Source organism: Palaemon carinicauda, chromosome 44 (genome assembly GCF_036898095.1).
Source record: "Palaemon carinicauda isolate YSFRI2023 chromosome 44, ASM3689809v2, whole genome shotgun sequence".
Taxonomy (NCBI): domain Eukaryota; kingdom Metazoa; phylum Arthropoda; class Malacostraca; order Decapoda; family Palaemonidae; genus Palaemon; species Palaemon carinicauda.
The window spans coordinates 41497310-41519028 of NC_090768.1; the positions used below are offsets into that span (position 1 = coordinate 41497310).

The 21719-nt window shown below is 46.4% G+C and overlaps 1 protein-coding gene across 1 annotated transcript in view; it reads right to left on the reverse strand.

Annotated features, from left to right (window-relative positions):
* LOC137634566 (uncharacterized) overlaps positions 1-21719 on the reverse strand; it is a 50760-nt gene that overhangs the window by 8206 nt on the left and 20835 nt on the right. The window lies entirely within an intron of this gene.

Sequence of the window (21719 nt, forward strand, 5' to 3'; positions counted from 1 at the left end):
CGCACTATTTAGATTAATCCACGACAGAGAACCCCAATAGAGGAGAGCCGTTCAACCTCACTCGGTACTACTACAATGCATCCGCTCAGAACCCAACTCCTTAGCACCCAAAGTTTGGGGACTCCAAGGGAGAGGAGCTGGGAGGGTTCACTGGGCGGCAGAGGTCCTTCGCCCAGAAATAGATTTTTCCTACGTCAAAATCCCTTTTCTGGGCTCGAACCTGTGCCGCCCAGTGAATCTATACAAGAGAAAAATGTCACCAAACTTGCAAAATAAAGGAAAAAACATAAGCGTAAGAGAAATACAGGATGCTTTAATCAGAGATGAGTACCAAAAAACAATTATAAGGGTATCTTAAATATGAACATAAATCCAATAAGGTAGGTATAATAATGCCGTGAGTGATAATATATACAGATACTCAGGAGCATAAAAATTTACAAATATAATAACAGTATTCAGGTGCGAGACCAACGAATACAATAGGGTATAAATGAGGCAGGTAAGAGGGAGAGATAAAGAGTCAAGGCATTAACCTGTGAGTTACTCGGGAGTAACTACGCTCCCTGCGGCTACTGTAGAAAATTTTAGGGCTTCCAAATGTTTAAGGTAGTGTTTCTTGAACACTGACGGTGATCTCCACCCTGTATACCTGGAAAGGTCTGTAAAATTCATGTGGTGAAAGAAGTTCACCGAGGTGGCAACCGCCCTGATATCATGTGCAAGAGGAAAAGAGTCAGGGTTAGCTTGTTTAATAAAATACAAAATTTGTTGCCTGATCCCTTTAATAGTAATGGTACCGCCTTGTTCTCTAACGAATAGAGGCCCCGAGGAGTTAGAGGAGGTCCGGGATAGATAAGACCTAAGAGTAGTGACAGGGCACAGCGACGGATCTTGCGTGAGGGGAACAATTTTCCAGGAGGTCCATCTGTTTTGAGGGTCTTCATTCTTAGCCAAAAAGAATTTGTTAGGAGAAAGAAGGACCTCTCCTGAAGGCAGAAAGTCAATATGACCCGGGTCTCTCGACAAGGCTGCCAATTCAGAAATTCTTGCCCCGGAAGCCAAGCTCACTAGGAAAAGTGTTTTCCTGAGAAGGGGCATGTAATCACAAGAACTGTTAATGGTATCAGAAGCCAATTTGAGTACGTCATTAAGGAACCAGGTCACCGGGGTAGGACGAGTAACCGGTTTCAGTCTGGCACAAGCTTTCGGAATTGAAGCTAACAAAGAGTCGGTTAAGTCTATGTTAAAACCCACTAGGAAGATCTTTTTCAGAGCCGATTTAATAGTGGTGATAGTATTGGCTGCCAGACCTGATTCTAATAAAGATCTAAAGAAAGTGACTGTAAGGTTCAAGTTCATACAGTTCACGTCTGAGTCTATTAAAAATTTTGCCAACTTTTTAACTGCAGAGTCATACTGACGGATGGTGGAATCCCGTTTATCTGATTCTAGGAACAAGGTGTTTTGAGGATCAATATTGGCACCATGCATAGCCGCAAACTTCATAAAGTCCATAAAGTTAGGGCGCTCTGAATGTTTGAGAAAGCGTACACAACGCGTGTTTGTACTATCTGAGACAGAACCGGATTGGGTATCGGGTGAGGGTATAGTCTCAACTCCCGCAGGAGAGGATACCAGTTGCTCTTGGGCCAGTTGGGTGCGACCAAGGCTACTTGTCCCTTGAAGGATCTCAGTTTGTCTAGAACTTTCAGCAAAAGATTCACCGGGGGAAAGAGATAAATCTTTTCCCAGTTGTCCCAATTCTGTGACATGGCGTCTGTGGCGTAAGCCTGAGGGTCTAGATTGGGAGCCACATATACTCTCAATTTGTGGTTGGATTCCGTGGCGAAGAGGTCCACTTGGAGGCCGGGAACCTGAGAGAGAATCCACCGAAATGACTTTAGATCGAGTGACCATTCCGATTCTAGAGGGGAGGTCCGGGACAGGGCGTCTGCCACTACATTCCGGACTCCCGCCAGGTGGACAGCTGAAAGATGCCAACGGTTCGAGGCTGCTAGGGAGAATATGGCTACTAGAACATGGTTCAGAGGCCCTGACTTTGACCCGCCTCTGTTGAGGCAGCGGACCACCACTTCGCTGTCGAGGACCAGACGAAGGTGTTGTTTCTTGGGAAGAGCGAGACGTTTCAGGGTTAGAAGAACTGCCATGGCCTCTAGCACATTGATGTGAAAATGGCGGAACAAGGGAGTCCAAAGACCTTGAACTTTCTTGAGCTGAGAATAGCCGCCCCAACCTGATAGGGATGCGTCTGTGTGAATGATTAATTCCGGGGGCGGAAATTGAAGGGGAACTGACTTTGACAGACTGTTTGCTCTTGTCCAAGGAAGAAGTCTTTCCCGTAGAATGGGAGGAAGGCGGACTTTCCTGTCCCGGAGCTTCCGGTTCGCCCTCGAACGCCAGACACGATTGATATCTTTCAATTTTGCCTTCAGAAGAAGATCCGTCACTGAGGCAAACTGAAGGGACCCCAGAATCTTCTCTTGAAGCCGTCTGGAACTTACTTTGTCTTTGAGAAAACGTTTGGTGTTCCTTGCAATCTCTAACCTCTTGGGTCTGGGAAGACACAGAGTATGAGATATAAGATCCCATTGCAGGCCGAGCCATTGGAACTTCGATTTTGGAAGAAGACGGGACTTCTTGAAGTTGATCTGGAAGCCTAGAGATTGAAGATAATGGATGACTTTGTGAGTGGCTTTTAGGCAATTTTGGGAGGTGTCTGACCAAATGAGCCAGTCGTCCAGATAGGCTACTACTTGAATCCCTTGATTCCTGAGTTCCTGAACAGCGACTTCTGCTAGCTTTGTGAAGATCCTTGGGGCAATGTTGAGCCCGAAAGGCATCACCTTGAAGGAGTAACTTTTGTCCCCTAAGCGAAAGCCTAGGTACGGACGGAAGTGTCTCGCTATCGGGACGTGATAGTAGGCGTCTGTAAGATCGATAGAGGTGGTGACGGCCCCACGGGGAAGTAAGGTCCGCACCTGCGAGACGGTAAGCATTCGAAACTTGTCGCATTGAATGGACAAGTTGAGAAGGGATAGATCTAGAATCACTCTTCTCTTGTCTGAATCCTTCTTCGGGACACTGAACAGCCGACCTTGAAACTTCAGATGTTTCGTTTCTTGTATGGCATTCTTTTGTAAAAGATCCTGGACAAATTCGACCAGGTCTGGGGTGGAATGTTGACGAAATTTGTTCGGAGGAGGAGGTCCTTGAATCCAACTCCACCCTAGTCCCTTGGAGATGATACTGAACGCCCAGGGACTGAACCTCCATTTGTTGCGGAAGGCATAGAGCCTCCCCCCTACCTGCTGCACCTCAGTATTGGTTTGAGGAGTTGCCTCCACGTCCGCCTCGGAAGTTCTTTCCTCTGCGAAAGGCTCTTCCCCTGCCTTTGTTCTGGTTAGAGCCACGGTGGTAGCCTCTACCTCTACCATAACTCTGGGAAGAGCTATGAGCCTCGTAGGACTGGTTAAAGGCAGGGGAAGTGGCGGAGGCACCAGAAAGCTGGCTCTTAGGTAGCAGAACGGTGACATAGTCATCCGAAGGAGCCCGAGAGGTGGAGGGCTGCGCAGGGGCAACAGAAGATGGAGGAAGAGGCAGCCGGAAGTTGGATGAAGCACTCTGTTGTTGCCTGAACTGGGTGGAGGTATATGGTCTAAGCTTCTTCCTACCCCGGGCTTGATAATTTGCGGGGTCATACTTGCGTTTAGGGGTCAAACCCCAACGGGCTTTAAGGCTCTGATTAACCCTAGTGGCCTCCGCCAAGACTTCCTCTACGAGATCCTCGGGGAAGAGATTTGAACCCCAACAGGAGGACCGGATGAGTTTATTAGGTTCATGCCTAATCGTCGCCTCAGCTAGAACATGCTTGCGACATCTGCGTTTAGCAGTAGCAAAGTCATACAAATCATAATATAACGACTGTAACGTAGCCTTGTTGAGAGACTTAAAAATACTCTCCGTATCGTAAGTCAAGGCTATCGACTCCGTGGATGTGGCCAGGTTTAGAGTACGGCCCACACGTAGGCGGGAATCATATTCCTGTTTAATGAGAGATTCCGGGAGACGGGGAAGCTTCTCACTAAACAAGACTGAGGCACAGTCTGCTGCAAGCTTGCCGGAGGTAAAGGTGGTATGGACGTTGTCCCAACACTCAATACCTGAGGGAAGAAGGAGGGAGATTGGATCCACCTCTCGGATGGGAGGCAAGGGCTTCTCCTCCAGAGCATATTGAAAGGCAAGCTCTGCCACCTTATTGACGCATGGAGTCAAGGTGGTCTTGTCCATTAAGAACATCGTAAAGGAGCTTTTATGAGGCGTCAGCATGGTGTTAGTGCAGCCGATGTCATTCAAAAATCTGGCCCAAACAGATTGGGCTTGCTCCTTCGGGAAGATGACCGTCTCTTTGGGGACCTTGTCTAAACGGACTAAAGCTTCCTCGGTAAGTCTGGCATAACCATGAAATGGAAATGCCAGACCCGGAGGAAAGAATTCAAAGTCCTCTAGAGGACGAGTGCCAAGGCCCTCCAGAGTCAACATTCCGTCTGAGAATGGGGAATGAAGAGCCATCCGCCAGGGGTTGTTCTTGGCAAACGGCGGGAGCTTAGAGGCATCCGGTATGAGAGAGCTTTGGACTCTCTCTGGAGCTCCTTGCTCTAAAGCCCCAATTCTCTGACCGAAGTTAGAGAACATCGTGTCCATCCTCGACTGCATCTCCGAAACCAACTTTTCCTGCATCTCCGACACGATGCGGAGCATAGCTGATTCGGAAAGGCCCGGGCTAGCAGCAGGAGGGGCGGAAGGAACTCCCGGGTCGTGAGACTTAGAGGAGGAACCAGAGGTCTTTGAAGACGGGTTCGTACCATGTTTAGAGCCATGAGAAGTCTTATGAGGCTTGCGAGCTTTGGGTAAGGTCCTTGAAGTAGACTTATCCTTAGGGGGAACCGGGTATGAACGTTGAGACGAATCACGGTCCCCAGAAAATCCAAGAAAGGAAGAGCAATCAGAAGAAGAAGAAAGAGCGGGGCTGAGGATAGGAATCTCAGCGCCGGACACACCTGCCTCACTTACCACCCTACCTGTATCCGGCTCGTCTAGCAACATCGGTTCGACGTCCAGGTTCATGGAGGCAACATTGTCCTCCAGACCTCCGGGGGCGTCCGATGGATCTTGCTCTGGGTCGATGAGACCCGTTATAGTGGCATCAATGTGGGCAATGATGGGAGCTGCCACATGCCTAGCCACAGCAGCTGAAGACTTGGCGTTGGGGTAAACCATGGTGCAGTAGTCCTCAGATAGGACGTACGGCCGCTTAGACTTTACATTCCGGGCAAACCCACCAATCCACACCTTCAGTGTGGCCCGAGCCGCAGACTTTTGCTCCGGGGATGCCTGAAATAATAGGGGGAATTATAAAAGGGAGACTCCCAATGGTCCTTCAAGACCATAGATATCTTACTAATAGTAAATAAAATAAGAAGGCAATATAGCCAACGGGACTCACCGAGTCAGATCCAAGGGTAGTGATGAGGTCGAAGCAAATCACACAGTTATCCGGGTGCCATACCACAACGTCTTCCAGTTGAACCCCACAAGGGGCGTGAGATCGGCAGACGGAGTGGCCACAAGGCTGGTGCAGAACAGCTGCACAGGCCGGCGTCAGACAATGCACCATCTGTAAAAAGAATAGTATATGAGAAACTGTAATTCTCTTAATTAGGGGCGGGTCTGGAGGACCCGGGCCTAATATAGGTCTAACACAAGATTAGAGCTTAATTGTACTATTCTTTAAATGGCCTAACATAGGTCTAACACAAGAAAAGAGCTTAACTGTACTATTCTGTTAAGTAGGGGCGGGTCCGGAGGACCCGGGCCTAACATAGGTCTAACACAAGATTAGACTGTAAAAAATAAAAAATAAAAAATAATTTTTTTTTTTTTTTTTTTTTTTTTTTTTTTTTTTTTTTTTTTTTTTTTTTTTTTTTTTAGGGGCGGGTCCGGAGGACCCGGGCCTAACATAGGTCTAACGCAAGGTTAGAGCTTAACTGTAATATTCTTACATAGGGGCGGGACCGGGGGTCCCGGGCCTAAACATAAGTCTAACTTGAAACTAAAGTATAGCCATCCATTCCGGTCAAGCCGGGAGCATAAAAAAGGATGCAATAACAAGGAATTAAGACACATAGTGTCTGATTTCCCGGGGTGGGGTAGACCCCGGACCGGGAAATAAAGGTATATTCAATACCAATTCCTTTTTAGAGACTCCGGGGTAGTGATCTGTCATATATAATCATCATAGGAAATGTTATAAAATAATAGGGGGGCGGAACTGTAACTAAGAACTGCCAATCGAACCCGGAGGGTTTCGTATAACATAAGCCAGAATGAAAAGTGAATATAAAATAGGGTGCACCGGGATCCAACTCTGTTGACCGGTGGCCAACCAGACTAGACAGAGACTAAACCGCCGGGCCACCCGGAGGACAAAGTCCATAAACACTTAACTACCCCCTCTAAAAGGAGGGAAGGCAACGGTCCCTTAGTGGAGGGGGGAGAAGCCTAGCCTCCCACCTAGCTAGAGGGGGAGCGTGGGGGAGGATCACGTGATACGAGGCAGCAGGGCTACCAACTGACGATCCCCAACAGACAGATCAAACGGAGTAATGGCACAAATATTCATTATAATAATGATAATAGCGTTAAATATATGAATAAACACATAGAAAATTTTTGGGCAAGGCATGCAACATAAATAATTAAATCACAAAAGACACACCTGATGGCTAAAATAACATTGCCGCCTTAGCACGGTCGGCAGCCATAGCGATACGTAAATGATATCGGCCCAAAAATTGAACCACGAGGATTCTAAACGCTAAATAATGAATATTCACAATAACAAATAATATTTGATAATAAAAATAATACACATAGTAACACCGCAAGTGAAAATTAAAAGCTCTCAAAAACAGGAGTACCAACTGTAGTGAAATCAAGCAAGATCGGTATGAACGAAGAGAATAACTCCTATAATATAAATATTAAACGATCTAGATTGCTCAAAACACAGTAAAACCCAGCTTGGTACTTAACTTAGACGGTGTCTCCTGGGAAACCGACGAAGAAGCCATAATTCACTAGAAAATATCCAAAAATCGAGAGCACAAGAAAAATGCGGGTTACTGCACAAGTCGTGCTAAACGGAGTTAGGTTCTGAGCGGATGCATTGTAGTAGTACCGAGTGAGGTTGAACGGCTCTCCTCTATTGGGGTTCTCTGTCGTGGATTAATCTAAATAGTGCGGGACCTCTGGATTATACGCCCAATTTTATACCGACACCATTAGGTGAGCGAGCTAGTTAACCTAGCACTCCTTTACATTTTTTCTCTGGTATATTTAGCAGTAAATTACCTAAGAATAAGTGCTTAAATGGAGCTTATTCACTGGGCGGCACAGGTTCGAGCCCAGAAATGGCGCTACTTAACTCGACACAGCATCTCTCTGCTGATATCGTCTTGCTATCAGTAACGTGTCATCATCGAGAATCCTCACAACAGCTGGAGACAATGCTACATGCGCACCAACTAATGCCCAGCTACCATCTTCTACTCAGGTGCCAAACCAATACCATTTTGCTTTGTCTCTAGTGAAGTGAGGAATCTTCATGTAAGGTTAAGCTAAGCAACAGCAACCATTTATAATTAGTTATCTCTTATTCTTAATATTAGAGTTCACCATTGACAGTTTGTTGAGGGTATTTTTGCTTTTGATTCGTATTGCGTAATTAGCCTTCCTTCCCAGGCTTTCTTGACAACTTGGAGGTGTTTAGTTTGTATTGTAACACCTTTTTCAGTGTTATAATCAGATGACCCTTTCTATTTTTATAATACAGGAAGGACACTGACTTGTGGAACCTCATCAGATGAGGCTGATGGAGAAGGTTGGTCCATGGGGGTAGTTCTACCAATACCTAGACTAGAAGCATCAAGAAGTCCGGAAACCATTCAACATGTGGGCACTTGAGAGCCATCGGGGTTAGCCTGATGTTCGAGGTTGTCAACAGTTTGTTGATTATTCTACGTACCTGGCAAAAGGGTGGAGTGGTGTAATTGTCCAGGTTGTCCAGGGGGAATTGAAAAGGGTCTTCCATTAGTGCTGACAAGTCTGAGACTGGGAACAGAACACTGGCAACTTGTTGTTCAGCCAGGTGGTAAACAAGTCTATCATAAGGGACCCGCAATGGGCAAGAGGCCTTTCTACCACGCAGGGAAGTAGGGATCACTCTGCTCCTACTCCCTGCCCCTGATGGTTGAGAAAGTCTAAAAGGACATTCCTTTTGCCTGGAATATATCTCGCTGATAGCTCTACTGCATTGTTGCACTCCCAAGTGTGTGCCTGCTTTGCCAATTCGCTGAAGGGTTGGGACACGGTCACTCCTTGCTTGTTGCCGTATGATACTAAGGTAGTGCTGTCATTCACCAATGCTACCAAGTGCCCTATCAAATCCTGTTAAAAAGATTGCAGAGCTTAGAATGCCACTTTCACTTCCAACAGGTTGATGTGCAAGCTCCTTTTTTCTTAAGACCAGTTCCAACCCCTCCTTAGATGCATCTGTGAAGGTAGGGAATCGAGCGGAACTTCTTTGGTAAAGTTTTGGTTGTTCAGCCACCACCAGATATCAACCAACACCTCATGTTCTACTGGAACCAGAAGGTGTGTAGGATCGGAGATTGCTTACCAGTGTCGCTTCAGACACCACTGAAGTGATTTCTAGTGGAGAAACCAATGAGGCACGAGCTTCTCTCATGACGAAAAAAGACCCAGAAGATGTTGCCACTGCTGTGTTGGGAGTTGGTGAACAGTCAGAAATGTTGCGCAACCTCTCTTGCTGCAGCTGAATCTATCAATATTCCCAGATACTCCATCCATCTTATGTCTATGAGACCAGACTTCTGCCGTTTGGCAACTGTCTCTTCGAGGACAACAAGCTCGACCAATCATTGAGAAATCTCAGCAGGCAAATCCCGTTCAAGTGGGCCCAAGCTGAGACCACGATGCAGACACGAGTCAACACTTGTGAAGTAGTTAACAGTCTGAAGCACAGGACTATGAACTGGCACTAAACTTCCTCTAGGATGAAGAGAAGGTACTTTCTGTCGGATTAGTTGATCGGTATTTGAAAATATATATACAGTACTTGAGATCGACAAAGGATGGCTGCAGAAACTGTACTTGCTGTCTCCATCTTGAACTGAGTTAGGAGAACAGTTATTCAGAGGAGAGAGATCGATAACAGGTTCCATCCTCCCGTCAACTTCTCCACTGGGAATACTGTAGTCAGCTCTTGAAGCCAGAAGACCTGTCTCCAACATCACCTTTACTTAATTTGCGAGGATAAGGGCTTTTGGTGATTCCAGAGGGTACATCAGGAATGTTATTGGATAGCAAGCAAGGGAAGTATGAGAGCTGATGAAAGGAGGGCGGTAACTGTCATAAAGGTCTTCCATTACTGAACTCTCTGAACTGTGTTGATGCCACATTGCCAAATGGCTTGACAGGCATCCCCCCACTCGCGGAAACTGGAGGAGGGGTTCGACGATCTCAGCAACCCCTATCTCCTCTCTTTCCTCTACCACCCTTCCTAGCATAACCGAGTTTAGGGGAAAAGGGTTAAGCATGGTCTCCATCCTTCCTTGAGGAGGGGGTCTTGGAGTCGCAGACCGAGATCTGGGCTCAACCGTCAGCTTCTTTGGCTGTTGTTTATTGGGTTGAGAGGATGAAGCTCTGGAAACAATATAGCCACTGAAGGTCACTGCTCTGTGGATAAGGGAGTCGTGACTTTCCTTTCTCCATTTGTCGATGGTGTTCTCTATCTCATCCAGTGAGAAGTGTTGAAAGGAACAAGTGCTGATTCCTACTTCCCCTTGGAGTGTCCAGTCTCTAGACAGAGGATGGCCCCTGGTCTATACTCCATCGAGGGGAGAAGGGATAAAAGATCATTGTTTGAAATCTGTAGCCTCATTGCCTTTTTCTCTCTTACACTCTCAGATTGAGGAGATACTAGGTGCCATCATCTCTAAAGGGCATGAAGGAGAACAAGAGATTGAACAATTTCATTGTTCAGAATGTCTCCCTTTGGAAGAAGGGCTATGAAGTGAACTTCCTCTACGAGAGGAAGACTCTCGCAGCTCTGGAGAGCGTTGAGAGCTTGTCCTTGGCGATACCTGTTTCTTTTAATTCTCCGCACGATGAGAAGGAAAGTCACACCAAGAGGAATCATATCTATACCCAGAGCTATTGCTAAAGACAAACCAATTTAGACCTGAAGACATGTCTTGCAATTGAGACCGGTCTCGGGCCGTTGGCTGTGCCTTTAGGTGGTTGGAGGATACAGGTGAAATGACTACGGACAAATAGTAATCCCTTAAAATGAAGGGTCAGAAGTCCCCTCCATGTCCTTGTTCTTATAATCAGGCTTGCCTTCTGGAGCCATAACATGATGACTTCTCCATCATGAAGCTCAATACTACACAGTATTATGAGCAAGTTATGGAATGATCTTCATAATCAGGTACTGTACACGTAAGCATAACACTGCGGCTGCTGGACGGACAGGTTTAAGTTACAAGGCAGGAAAAATCCAAACAGCACTGTGACTTACCAGTTCAAAATTAACTACAGTACTGAAATTTGATTTGAGTCACAGGGTGAAATAAAGATGTCTTATCTAGATACCAGTCAACGAGAAACTGAAAATTAGGTCAATTATGTTGTACAAGTATCATCGCTAGTTGGTGGCCATCAACCACCAGATGATTCCCATTGGTGGAGGCTTTTTTGAAAGGAGAGAAGTTATATTTTGGGGTAGACGTCAAGACAGCTTTGCAAGAAAGGAATATGAACATCGGGGAAGTTTCATAAAAATAAAAGCAGCAGTGCTAAACATTTGTGGCCAGACCCCTAAGTTTTTTTTCTAAAGTTTGAGGTATCAAAATTATTTCTATCAAGGAATATTATACTATCACCAATACTTTTTATATCTTATATAACTACTATCCATCCAAGGATTTCTATATGAATCTTCATCAATTCTTAAATATAAAAAAAAACTAGGGGCTAGTCATCAGCCACTTTCATAGCTTGTTGCTACATAATCCCTCCCAACTCTGCTGACAGGGTCAGAGTTTTCATTGATCCTTGAAGGTAGGCAACAAGTAGATTGGTGAGTACGGAGAAAAAGATGACAGTCCTTGAAAAGTAGACTGTAACCTTTACGAAAAACACAATATACCATAATGCTGCCAAATTGCAAAATGTTATTTTGATAATAAAATAAATTTTTGAATATACTTACCCGGTGATTATAATAGCTGCAACTCTGTTGCCCGACAGACAACTCTACGGTAAAAACTCGCCAGCGATCGCTACACAGGTTGCGGGTGTGCCCAACAGCGCCATCTGTCGTCCAGATACCCAGTACTCAATGTAAACAAAGACTCAATTTTCTCCTCGTCCCACTGCGTCTCTATTGGGGAGGAAGGGAGGGTCCTTTAATTTATAATCACCGGGTAAGTATATTCAAAAATTTATTTTATTATCAAAATAACATTTTTCAATATTTAACTTAGCCGGTGATTATAATAGCTGATTCACACCCAGGGGGGTGGGTAGAGAACAGCAATATATGTTTACACTTTTATGAGCTAAGAGTTTTTATTTCATTTTAGAAGTTATCAAAATAACAAAAACAAAATAAATAGGTACCTGGTAAGGAAGTCGACTTGAACAATTACTCTGCCTTTTAAGTACGTCTTCCTTACGGAGCCTCGCGATCCTCTTAGGATGCTGATCGACCCCTAGGATCTGAAGTATCAAGGGTTGCAACCCATACAACAGGACCTCATCAAAACCCCTAATCTAGGCGCTCTCAAGAAATGACTTTGACCACCCGCCAAATCAACCAGGATGCGAAAGGCTTCTTAGCCTTCCGGACAACCCAAAAACAACAATGAAAACATTTCAAGAGAAAGATTAAAAGGGTATGGAATTAGGGAATTGTAGTGGTTGAGCCCTCACCCACTACTGCACTCGCTGCTACGAATGGTCCCAGTGTGTAGCAGTCCTCGTAAAGAGACTGGACATCCTTTAGATAAAAAGACGCAAACACTGACTTGCTTCTCCAATAGGTTGCGTCCATTATACTTCGCAGAGATCTATTTTGCTTAAAGGCCACTGAAGTTGCGACAGCTCTAACTTCGTGTGTATTTACCTTCAGCAATGCTTGGTCTTCCTCACTCAGATGGGAATGAGCTTCTCGTATTAACAGTCTGATAAAATAGGATAAAGCATTCTTTGACATAGGCAAAGATGGTTTCTTAACTGAACACCATAAAGCTTCAGATAGGCCTCGTAAAGGTTTAGTTCGTTTTAAATAGAACTTAAGAGCTCTCACAGGGCATAAGACTCTTTCTAGTTCATTGCCTACCATATTCGATAAGCTGGGAATATCGAACGATTTCGGCCAAGGTCGAGAAGGTAGCTCATTTTTGGCTAGAAAACTAAGTTGTAGAAAACATGTAGCTTTTTCTGACGAAAATCCGATGTTCTTGCTGAAGGCATGAATCTCACTGACTCTTTTAGCTGTGGCTAAGCATACCAGGAAAAGTGTCTTTAAGGTGAGATCTTTCAGGGAGGCTGATTGTAGCGGCTCAAACCTGTCTGACATGAGGAATCTTAGTACCACGTCTAAATTCCAACCAGGTGTAACCAAACGACGCTCCTTCGTGGTCTCAAAAGACTTAAGGAGGTCCTGTAGATCTTTATTGTTGGAAAGATCTAAGCCTCTATGCCGGAAGACCGATGCCAACAAGCTTCTGTAGCCCTTGATAGTGGGAGCTGAAAGTGATCGTTCTTTTCTCAGGTATAAGAGAAAGTCAGCTATCTGAGCTACAGAGGTACTGGTCGAGGATACAGATACTGACTTGCACCAGTTTCGGAAGACTTCCCACTTCGATTGGTAGACTCTAAGGGTGGATGTTCTCCTTGCTCTAGCAATCGCACTGGCTGCCTCCTTCGAAAAGCCTCTAGCTCTCGAGAGTCTTTCGATAGTCTGAAGGCAGTCAGACGAAGAGCGTGGAGGCTTTGGTGTACCTTCTTTACGTGTGGCTGACGTAGAAGGTCCACCCTTAGAGGAAGACTTCTGGGAACGTCTACTAGCCATCGAAGTACCTCGGTGAACCATTCTTGTTGACAATCTTGAACGGTGGGAATGCGTATAGATCTAGATGCGACCAACCTAGGAGAAAGGCATCTATGTGTATTGCTGCTGGGTCTGGGATGGGTGAGCAATATATTGGGAGCCTCTTGGTCATCGAGGTTGCAAAGAGATCTATGGTTGGTTGGCCCCAAGTGGCCCAAAGTCTCTTGCATACATCCTTGTGGAGGGTCCATTCTGTTGGAATGACTTGCCCCTTCCGACTGAGACAATCTGCCATGACATTCAAGTTGCCTTGGATGAACCTCGTTACTAGTGATATGTTTTGACCTTTTGACCAGATGAGCAGGTCCCTTGCGATCTCGTACAACGTCAGTGAGTGGGTCCCTCCTTGCTTGGAGATGTACGCCAAGGCACTGGTGTTGTCCGAGTTCACTTCCACCACTTTGCCTTGAAGGAGAGACCTGAAGCTTTTCAAGGCCAGATGTACTGCCAGTAGCTCCTTGCAGTTGATATGCATTATCCTTTGACTCGAGTTCCATAGTCCCGAACATTACCGACCGTCTAATGTCGCGCCCCAGCCTACGTCCGATGCGTCCGAGAAGAGAACGTGGTTGGGAGTCTGAACAGCCAGGGGAAGACCCTCTCTTAGGCTGATACTGTCCTTCCACCAAGTCAGGCAAGACTTCATCTTCTCGGAAATGGGGATCGAGACCGCTTCTAGCGTCTTGTCCTTTTTCCAGTGAAATGCTAGGTGGTATTGAAGAGGACGGAGGTGTAGTCTTCCTAATGACACAAACTGTTCCAGGGATGATAGCGTCCCTATCAGACTCATCCACTTCCTGACTGAACATCGTTCCTTCTTCAGCATGTTCTGGATGCATAACTGGGCTTGGCTTGTTCTGGGGGCCGACGGAAAAGCCCGAAAAGCTAGACTGTGAATCTCCATCCCTAAATACACAATAGTTTGGGATGGGACCAGTTGTGACTTTTCCATATTGACAAGGAGACCCAATTCCTTGGTCAGATCTAGAGTCCACTTTAGATCCTTCAGACAGCGACGACTGGAAGAAGCTCTGAGAAGCCAGTCGTCCAAATAGAGGGAGGCTCGGATGTCCGCTAAATGAAGGAATTTGGCTACATTCCTCATCAGCCTCGTAAACACAAGAGGAGCTGTGCTTAGGCCAAAGCACAGGGCTTGAAACTGGTAGACAACCTTTTCGAAAACGAATCTCAGAAAAGGTTGGGAGTCCGGGTGGATGGGGACGTGGAAGTAGGCGTCCCTTAGGTCTAAAGAGACCATCCAGTCTTCCCTTCTGACCGCTGCTAAGACTGACTTTGAGGTCTCCATGGAGAACGTCTGCTTTGTGACAAAGACATTCAGAGCACTGACGTCTAGCACCGGCCTCCACCCTCCTGTCTTCTTTGACACTAAGAAGAGTCGGTTGTAGAATCCCGGAGATTGAAGGTCCGAGACTCTGACCACTGCTCCCTTCTCTAGTAAAAGAGACACCTCCTGTTTCAAGGCTCGTCTCTTGTCTTCCTCTCTGTACCTGGGAGAGAGATCGATGGGAGACGTTGCTAGAGGGGGTTTCCGTACAAACGGGATCTTGTACCCCTCTCTGAGCAACTTCACAGATTGTGCATCTGCGCCTCTCTCTTCCCAGGTCTGCCAGAAGTTCTTGAGTCTGGCTCCCACTGCTGTCTGAAGAAGCTGGCAGTCAGACTCTGCCCTTAAAGGACTTGGTTCCTTTCTTCTTTCCTCGTTTCCCTTCGGCACGAGCACCTCCTCTGCTGGAGGCTCTGCCACGAAAGGGCGGAATAAAACGGGACGCTGGAGTGTCCATCCTTGGTCTAGCTGACAAGGTAGGCAAAGGGGTAGCTTTGCGAGCGGAGGACGCAACAAGATCGTGAGTGTCCTTCTGAATCAATGAAGCGGCTATTTCCTTAATCAGGTCTTCTGGAAAAAAGGCACTTGGAAAGAGGAGCAAAAAGAAGCTCGGATCTCTGGCACGGTGTAACTCCAGCTGAAAGGAATGAGCATAGGTTTTCACGCTTTTTAAGGACTCCGGACACAAATGATGCAGCAAGCTCAAAGCTCACTAGACCCATCACGTATGGCCTTGTCCATGCAGGACATAATGAGCAAGGAAGACTCTTTTTCTGTCGGAGAGATCTTTCTGCTTAGGGCTCCTAGACACCAGTCTAAGAAGTTAAAAACTTCGAAGGCCCTAAAGATACCTTTCAAAAGGTGGTCCAGGTCCGAAGATGACCAACATATCTTTGAGCGTCTCATGGCAAGGCGGCGGGGAGAGTCTACGAGGCTTGAGAAGTCGCCCTGGGCAGAGGCAGGAACTCCCAAGCCGAGAACTTCTCCCGTGGCATACCAGACGCTCGATCTAGAAGAGAGTCTAGCAGGGGGAAACGTAAAGGCTGTCTTCCCTAAACTCTTCTTGGACTGCAACCATTCTCCTAACACCCGCAAAGCTCTCTTGGACGAGCGTGCGAGGACGAGTCTAGTAAAGGCAGGAGCGGTAGACGGCATGCCTAACACAAACTCTGACGGAGGAGAACGAGGAGCCACAGAAACAAACTGGTCCGGAAACATCTCTTTGAAAATGGCCAAAACTTTCCTAAAGTCCAAAGAGGGTTGCGAAGACTTAGGCTCGTCCAATTCTGATTGTGGTTCATCTATGTGTGCAGCAACATCATCATCAGAAAGTCCCTCATCCGATAACTGATGAGGAAACGGCAACGGAGTGGGTAACGGCTGGTTCGCTGAGTCCGGTCGCACGGGTGCATGCGTGACTGAGCCGGACGCAACGTCATGGAACTGCTGCCCAGTCTGTGAACTGGCAACAACCATGGCAGCGCGGGGACGCACAGCGTCTACTCCAGACTGTCTAGACTGATGTGGGTGCGCAGTGGAAACCACACTGGGTTGCGGAGGTTGACGCACCGCGTCAAAACAAAGCAACTCTGACGGTTGGTGAACCTCCCGAACGTCAACTGAGACCTCCGTGCGTCGCTTAACGTCAACATGCGGCTGGCAGATCACACTGGAACGCATGGGTGGCGGAACTCTCTCAACTGGTGTGCGTGAGAAGGTTACCTCAGCGTCCACAGGACGAACAACCGATCGTGTGGAAGGTTGTAGGCTAGGTACTGCACTAGCTGGTGCGGCAGCAACCTTCTCCGCACGAAAGTCCTGCATTAGAGACGTTAGTTTAGACTGCATGTCTTGCAGTAGAGACCACTTAGGGTCTACAGGAGCAGGTGCGGCGACAGACGGTGTTACTGTCTGAAGCGGTACCGCTTTGCCTCTCTTAGGCGGTGAGCAGTCATCGGATGACGGCAGCGAGTCCGAACTGACCCAGTGGCTACAACCGGGCCGTTGGACTTGCGCTGAAGGGACCGACTTGCGTTTAAGCGGTCGTGAGACCTTGGTCCAGGGTTTCTTGCGAGAAACACCTTCCGAAGACGAGGTATAAATGGGCTCTCTCGTCTTAGTTAGGTAGGGGCGATCTTGGGTAGATACGCCCGATACCACGGAGGGAACGTCTGTTCGCTGATTAAAGCCTCTCGAACCCATTTGTCGTACGACATTGCTTCTCCCCTGGACTTGGGAGCTTGCAAGAGGTCCCGGACTAGGAGGACGACAGGCACGAACAGACGAACCCTCAAGCGCAACACTATCCACAACACTATCACTCGGCACTTTAGCACTTCCCACTGCACTTTTGCACTTAAGCTCCCTCACATCCGCCATGAGCTGATTACGGTCACTAGCAAGGGACTCAACTCTCTCACCCAGAGCCTGGATGGCACGCATCATATCAGCCATCGAAGGTTCCTGAGTGCCAGGAGGGGGGTTAGGAGCAACCACTACAGGGGAAGGAATAGGTTGTGGGGCATGAGGAGAGGATATATCAACAGAACGAGAAGAACTTCTCCTAACTCTATCTCTCTCTAGCCTACGTGTATACTTTTGGAATTCGATAAAATCGAATTCCGAAAGCCCAACGCACTCCTCACACCGATCTTCCAATTGACAGGTTTTATCCCGACAATTGGAACAAACAGTGTGAGGGTCGATAGAAGCCTTCGGAAGACGCCTTGAACAGTCCCTAGCATTGCACTTCCTAAATTTTGGGACTTGTGAAGGGTCAGCCATTTTGAATTGGTCAAAGGGAAATTCAAAAACTATCAAAAAGTCATCAACAAAGAATCCGTTATCAAAAAGAGTTCAAGGATTTGTGTGAAGAGAAACCCTGCACAGCGAAAGCTCATAACTAGAATAAAGTACTTCACCAATTAGTTGTGAAAAAACTCCAGTTTAGCAACAGCGAGTAAGTACGTCTTGTCGATAGCTCGACAGAGAGAAAATTGAGTCTTTGTTTACATTGAGTACTGGGTATCTGGACGACAGATGGCGCTGTTGGGCACACCCGCAACCTGTGTAGCGATCGCTGGCGAGTTTTTACCGTAGAGTTGTCTGTCGGGCAACAGAGTTGCAGCTATTATAATCACCGGCTAAGTTAAATATTGAAAAATGACATAACAGTCATCCCCTAATTGCAGCAACTGGAGAGGGGGACAATTTATCTAATGTCCTCCAACTTCTTTTTCTCTTTGCCTCCCTTTCTGGCCTGGCCTGAAACTGAGAGGAAGCATAAAAGGGAGAGCAGGCTCAGGGCCCTTCCTCAATGATGAACATACTATTATTTCTTGTTAAGGCTTAGGGGAGGTTAATCTCTGTCCATAACATTGACACTGATAGCAAAGCTGCCCATAAATATTTGGCCGCAGTGGATTAACTTGTACCAGCTATCAAATGTCTGTCCTTCACCATAGCCTCAACCATTCTTAATCGAAAGGTAACTCTCAGAAGCAGTCTGTAAAGCGAATACATAGAGATCTTTCCAAGAAAATTTGGCAGACAGGTTTACTAAATGATATGCAAAAAGTCAGTGCCTTTCCACTGGATAGATAGCAACCTCCTGAACTTCCTGCTCTTGGCTGAGGCCACCCCTGTGATGACAAAGTCCGCAAGTAAGTTTCAGCAAATGTCAAACTAAAATACTGCCTGGAAGGAAGATCTTGATAATACTTCATAGCACTAGACACTAAGGCAGAGAAAGACGTACCTGAAGGGAGTTGCCTCTCTGCCCTCTAACATAGGCAGAACCTAAGCTATACCTATGGTAGCCTCACCAAGGCCATCACACTTATAAGCGAGTCCCATGACTTCTGCAAAATGCCTCTCCAACTCAGTCTGCAAGAGGTTTCTAGGAGAAGCATGCTTAGATATCTTTACAGACCAAAAGGGCTTCCTTTCATAAATAGAAGCCATGCCAGCCCAACCTGGCAGTATAGCCATGAGACCCAAACCAGATCTGCAAATGCTCTGAACCCCTGTAAAAAGATCTGGACAATCCCCTCTGTTCAACTGAGGATGAACTAGGTACATTCTCCTCAAGTACCTGACCATATGCTGTTAAATATGTTATTTTCCTTAGTAAAATAAATTTTTGAATATACTTACCCGATGATCATATAGCTGCATCCCTGCTGCCCGACAGAAAAAGTCTACGGGAGGAATACGCCAGCGATCGCTATACAGGTGGGGGTGTATATCAACAGCGCCATCTGTCAAGTAGATACTCAAGTACTCGATGTCAACAACGAACCAATTTTCTCCTCTGTCCCACTGGTTCTCTATTGGGGAGGAAGGGTGGGTCCTTTAATTTATGATCATCGGGTAAGTATATTCAAAAAAATTTATTTTACTAAGGAAAATAACATTTTTCAATATCAAACTTACCCGATGATCATATAGCTGATTCACACCCAGGGGGGTGGGTAGAGACCAGCATAACAAGTTGACATTATGAGCTAAGTATTCCGTATTTTATTTTAGCAGTTATTCAAAATAACAAGCATAAAATAAATAAGTACCTGGTAAGAAAGACGACTTGAACAATTACTCTGCCTTTTTAAGTACGTCTTCCTTACTGAGCCTCGCGATCCTCATAGGATGCTGAGCGACTCCTAGGAGCTGAAGTATGAAGGGTTGCAACTCATACTAAAGGTCCTCATCAAAACCTTTAATCTAGGCGCTTCTCAAGAAATGATTTTGACCACCCGCCAAATCAAGTAGGATGCGAAAGGCTTCTTAGCCTTCCGGACAACCCAAAAATATTTCAAGAGAAAGATTAAAAAGGTTCTGGAATTAGGGAATTGTAGTGGTGGAGCCCCCAACACTACTGCACTCGTTGCTACGAATGGTCCCAGAGTGTAGCAGTTCTTGTAAAGAGACTGGACATTCTTAAGATAAAAGACGCGAACACTGATTTGCTTTTCCAATAGGTTGCGTCGAATATATTTTGCAGAGAACTATTTTGTTTAAAGGCCACGGAAGTTGTGACAGCTCTAACTTCGTGTGTCCTTACCTTCAGCCAAGCTTGGTCTTCCTCATTCAGAAGGGAATGAGCTTCTCGTATTAACAGTCTGATAAAAATAGGATAAAGAATTCTCTGACATAGGCAAAGATGAATTCTTAACTGAACACCATAAAGCTTCAGACGGGCCTCGTAAAGGTTTTAAAATAGAACTTAAGAGCTCTTACAGGACATAATACTCTTTTTAGTTCATTTCCAACCATACGATAAGTTTGGAATATCGAACGATATTGGTCAAGGCCGAGAAGGCAGCTCGTGTTTGGCTAGAAAACCAAGATGAAGAACATGTAGCCGTTTCGGATGAGAATCCGATGTTCTTGCTGAAGGCATGAATCTCACTGACTCTTTTAGCTGTGGTTAAGCATATCAGGAAAAGAGTCTTAAAGGTGAGATCTTTCAGGGAGGCTGATTGAAGTGGTTCGAACCTGTCTAACATAAGGAATCTTAGAACCACGTCTAAATTCCAACCAGGTGTAACCAAACGACGCTCCTTCGTGGTCTCAAAAGACTTAAGGAGGTCCTGTAGATCTTTATTGTTGGAAAGATCTAAGCCTCTGTGACGGAAGACTGATGCCAACATGCTTCTGTAACCCTTGAGTGGGAGCTGAAAGAGATCGCTCTTTCCTCAGATATAAGAGGAAGTCAGCTATTTGAGTTACAGAGGTACTGGTCGAGGATACGGATACTGACTTGCACCAGTTTCGAAAGATTTCCCACTTCGATTGGTAGACTCTAAGGGTGGATGTTCTCCTTGCTCTAGCAATCGCTCTGGTTGCCTCCTTCGAAAAACCTCTAGTTCTCGAGAGTCTTTCGATACTCTGAAGGCAATGAGACGAAGAGCATGGAGGCCTTGGAGTACCTTCTTTACGCGTGGCAGACGTAGCAGGTCCACCCTTAGGGGAAGAGTTCTGGGAACGTCTACTAGCCATCGAAGTACCTCGGTAAGTTATTCTCTCGCGGGCCAGAGGGGAGCAATTAGCGTCCACTTGTCCCTTCGTGAGAGGCGAACTTCTGCAGTACCTTGTTGACAATCTAGAACGGAGGGAATGCATATAGATCTAGATGAGACCAATCAAGTAGAAAGGCATCTAAAAGAACTACTGCTGGGTCCGGGATAGGTGAGCAAAGTATTGAGAGCCTCTAGACATCGAGGTTGCGAAGAGATCTATGGTTGGCTGGCCCCAGGAGACCCAAAGTCTCTTGCATACATCCTAGTGGAGGGTCCAATATGTTGGAGTTATTGTCCCTTCCTACTGAGACCATCTGCTAAGACATTCAAGTTGCCTTGGAAGAAACTTGTTACTAGTGAAAAGTCTAGACCTGTTGAACAGGAGAGGAGGTCACTTGCGAACTCGTACCATGTCAGAGAGTAGGTCCCTCCTGCTAGGAGATGTACATCAAAGCAGGGAGTTGACCGTGTTCACCTCCACTACTTTGCCTTGAAGGAGAGACCTGAAGCTTTTCCAGGTCAGACGTACTGCCAGAAGCTTCTTGCAGTTGAAATGCATTGTCCTTTGACTCGAGTTCCATAATCCCGAGCATTCCCTACCGCCTAAGGTCGCACCCCAGCCTACGTCCGATGCGTCTGAGAAGAGAACGTGGTTGGGAGTCTGAACAGTCAGGGGAAAACCCTATCAAAGGTTGATAAAGTCCTATCATCCAGTCAGACCAGACTTATCTTCCGGAAACCGGGATCTAGACCGCTTCTAGCGTCTTGTCCTTTTCCAGTGAAGAGCTAGAAGAAACCGAAGAGGACGGAGGTGTAGTCTTCCAAGTGACACCAATTGAACCACGGATGACAGTGTCTTAACCAGACTCATCCACAGCCTGACAGGGCCGCGTTCCTTCTTCAGCATCTTCTGGATGGATAGCAGGGCTGGGGGTTGATCGTCTTGTTCAGCCATGTCCTCATCAGAGGGTTCCTCATCCGAAACTGATGAGGAAACGGCAACGGAGTGGGCAACGTCTGACTCGCTGAATCCGGTCGCACTGGTGGATGCGTGACGGAGCCGGACACAAGA